Genomic DNA, 3,976 nt, shown 5'->3' on the forward strand with positions numbered 1-3,976 from the left:
TATAAGCGACCCAACCTCACTGAGTTCTCTTACCATTTCACCCTGGAGCTTCCCAATAGCCAAACTCACCTAAAAGAAGGAGAGTGTGGGAGCCCTTTGATGTGGTCCAGCTAAGTCAACCTCCTGAAGGAGACAGTAGGTGGACAAGGGTGCAGACAGGTAGAGAAGAGGGGGTTTGTAGGGACCAACTGAAGCTATCTGGTGTGATCATGTTTCTAGCTTTTAAAGTGCTCTTTTAAAAATGAAAAAGTAATATACTTTATTTGGGGCTTTTGTTGAGATAATCTTATATCTAAATTTCCCAACTTGAGGTGCCCAGTCTGGGCAGGAGCAGTGCCTGTGTTGGGAGAGGGGGCTGTGCACCCCAAGAGAGTCTTGGGAGTCATGGAATGATGACCATTAATTAATCAATTAACTCAACAGATATTTAACAAATGCCAGTTGTGAGTCAGGCAACGTTCTTGGCACATTACTGACAGAGCATCAAACAAACCACGATGCCAGCTCTCACAGAGCTCATAGTCTTATAGGAGAGACAGACCATAAACAAACAATATACAATACGTCCAGTGACAATAGGGCTAGGAAGAAAAAAATGAGGGTAGAGGGCTGGAGAGCGCTCTTTGAGATGGAGTGGTCAGAAAGCCCTGTCTGATAATATGACAGCTGAGTCCCAAATGAAGCCAGGTAGTGGGCAGTGCTGATACTGAGGAGAGCTTTCCAAGGAGATCATCTAAATGTGTCATCAGTGTGTCAGGGGCAGAGAGGGAGAATATGTAGCCACGAGGGTGAAGCTAGGGCACTGAGAGAGCAAAACAGACTTTAGGGGAGGTAATTCTTTAAGTTTTCAACTCTTCTTTATTACAGTCCCTCAAGTTGACCTGAAAATTGAAATTTGACAGCATATATAAGTTTTTGTTTTCAACTATGAGGGAATATTTTAAAAATGCACCATTTTTCATTTTAGGGGTGATTTTTACCTCAGTTTCTTCCATTAGCAGTTGTCTTAAAGTGAGTATAATTATTCATTTGGAAAGTGTAGGCAAAATATTTTTTTTATATGCTTTGAAGAAAGTAGGAAAATGCTTGACTTTGAGGGCAGGGCAATGATACCATTTCCACAGGGACTGCTTTGGTCTAGGACCTCATTTGCTTTCATTGAGCAGTTAGTAAAATTGCTGGCATTTATTAGGATTACTGTCCTTGGAGGTGGCTAGGGTTATAGATAAAAACACTGAAGAATGGAGAAGTCAAGTAAGTTGTCCAAGGTCATCCAGCTATTAAGCTATTAAGTGGGAGTGTGAGGGCTCCAAACAGGCCATCTTTCTCCTGAGTGCATGTCTATCAGTGGTTTGCTGATGGCCTCCCAAAACAATGGGGAAGGCTCTCAAATATGGTCCTCCTCCCTCCAATTGATCCTCTCCATGTGTCTCACAGTGGTCTTCCTAAAATTAAGTTCTGATTTTAATACTCCCTTCCTGTAGTATTTAGGTATTGCTTTCAGCCATTGTAATAGAAAACTCAAATAAGAGTGGCCCAATCATATCTGGGGTTTTCTTACATCACAAGAAGTTGGAAAGCAGGCAGTCTTGGGCATTACAGCTGTTGGTTAATCAAGGAGCCAGGTTCCTTCTGTCTTCCCATTCTGTCATCCTTAGTAACTGACTTTTTTCCTCAGGGTCTCAAGATGGCTTCTGCTCCTCCAAGCATGGCAACCAAGTTTCACACAAGGGGCGGGGGGAAGATGAAGGGTAAACAGTCCAGATCTGTTGAGTTTGTCCCTCTTTGTCAGGAAAATAAATGTGTTCCTGGAAGTCCCACTAGTACACTTCTGCTCACATCTCACCGAACTATATGAACTATACATAGAGCAGAACTATATGAACTGTACGTAGAGCTATGGCCACTCATAATTGCAAGGGGGGCTGGGAAATCACGATCTTTAGATAAGTGTATCACCACTCCTTAAAAAAAAAAATTAGATGCTAATAGTAAAGAAGAAGGAGAAAATAGATTTTGTGCAAAGCCACCAGCACGTCTGCTACAATTGCTTAAAATTCTTCATTGACCCCTCATTGCCACAAGATAAAATCCAAACTCCTCCTTAGCAGGGAATCTAGGGTCCTTCATGACCTTCTCTGACCTACCTGTCTATCCTGGCCTGGCTCAAACACCATTTTCCTCGGTCATAAATGAGTAGTCACTTTGTGCATATCAAGCTCTCTCATGCCTCTATGCCTTTACACATGCTGTTGTCTCATCCTGTTTGCTTCACATCATCATATTTCTTTTGTGCCCAGATACCTCATCTTTCAAGTCTAGCTGGAGCATTACCTCCTATTTGAAATCTGCTTTGACTCTTAGAACCAAACTAGGTACTCCTTCCTAGACACACTCCATCTCTAGCAATTATTCATTGGATGGTAATGAAGCTGTTGGTGTGTGGCTGTGTCCCTGATACACCTGAGATCTCATGAGTTCCTTAAGTGTAATTTGAAGAAAGAAATGAATGGAGCGCCCTCCCCGAGTCGCCGCCGGGCGAGCTGCGCAGCTGGGGCTGAGGCTGTTCCCTCGCTCCCCCCACCCGCCCGGCCAGGCTCCAACCGCCGCAGCCCGCGCCCCCGGCCCCGCGGCGCCTCGCCCCCATCCAGGGGGCGTAGCCACCGCCATCGACGCTGCGCTCCACGGCTCGTCAGGCGCCCTCCTTTCCTCCCTCCCTCCAGCCCGCCGGCTTGCGAGGGCGGCGGGGCGGCCCGCCGGCCATGCCTTCGGCGCAGCGCGCGCCCCCCGGCCCCAGCTGAGCCCCGCCGTGGCGGAGGCTATGTTCCCCGTGTTGCCTTGTACGGTGCTGCGCCCCCCTTCCCCGTGCTGGGCCTGGACTGCCGGGGGAGGGGGGTGGGCGGCCTCTTGAACTCCTTCCTGCCACCTGAGGGTCACTCCCAGAACCCCCCGCAGGTCGGGGCTGAGCTCCAGCCCGGCCTCTTTGCCTCCCTGGGCTGCGCCCACAGTCCATTCCAGGCCGCGCCGGCGCCCCCACCCACGCTCCAGGCCCCGGGAGCCGAGCGCCTCCAGGTGGACTTACTCCGGGTTCTCGCCGCCGCCCAGGAGTCCGCCGCGGCCGCCGCCGTTGCTGCTGCGCCGCCGGCCCCGGCCGCCGCCTCCACTGTGGACCCAGCAGTTCTGAAGCAGCCCGCTGCGCCCCCTCCGCCGCCCCTGCGGGTGTCGGCGCCCGCCGCCGAGGCCGCGCCCCCCGCCTCTTGCGCCACCATCGCCGCAGCTGCGGCCACCGCCGTCGTTGCCCCAACCGCGACGGTCGCTGTGGTCCCAGTCGCATCTGCCTTGGAGAAGCAGCATAGAGCAAGGGGCCCTACCTCTGCGCCCTGTGCGCCAAGGAGTTCAAGAATGGCTACAGCCTCCGGAGGCACGACGCCATCCACACGGGAGCCAAAGCCGGCTGGGTCCCCTCGGGTGCTGTGAAGATGCCCACCATGGTGCCCCTGAGCCTCCTGAACGTGCCCCAGCTGAGCGGAGCCGGCGGCCGAGCGGCTGCAGTGGCCGCGGGTGCCGTGGGTGCGGTGGAAAGCGCATGCAGAAGAACCACGCCTGCGTGATGTGCGCCGAGGCCTTCCGCGACGTCTACCACTGGCACCGACAGAAGGACTGCAGGAGCTACCACGTGTGCTCGCACGACGGCGCAGAGCACAAGCCCTACAGCTGCTCCCACTGTGGCAAGAGCCTCCCCCGGCAGGATCACCTCAACAGTCACGTCAGACAAGTGCACTCAACAGACCGGCCCTTCAGATGTGAGAACTGCGAGTCAGCTTTAGCTGCGAAGATCAAGGATTGACTGCGGGTCCGCACAGTACGACACGAAGAGAAGGCGCCAGGTCATGTGTGTGGCAAGACGTTGAGCTCGGCTTATATTTCAGACCACATGCGAGCCCCTGCCCAGCTGGCTGGCCACATGCGGACCCAT

At 52.9% G+C, this 3,976-nt stretch overlaps 1 protein-coding gene and 1 pseudogene across 1 annotated transcript in view; both read left to right on the plus strand.

Moving 5' to 3' along the window:
- The window catches only part of LOC103073783 (cytidine monophosphate-N-acetylneuraminic acid hydroxylase), a 95,883-nt gene that overhangs the window by 54,681 nt on the left and 37,226 nt on the right, over positions 1-3,976 (plus strand). The window lies entirely within an intron of this gene.
- On the plus strand, positions 2,789-3,847 carry LOC103073227 (myc-associated zinc finger protein pseudogene; annotated as a pseudogene).

This window comes from Lipotes vexillifer, unplaced genomic scaffold (genome assembly GCF_000442215.2).
Source record: "Lipotes vexillifer unplaced genomic scaffold, Lipotes_vexillifer_v1.1 scaffold1643, whole genome shotgun sequence".
In the NCBI taxonomy this organism is placed as follows: Eukaryota; Metazoa; Chordata; class Mammalia; order Artiodactyla; family Lipotidae; genus Lipotes; species Lipotes vexillifer.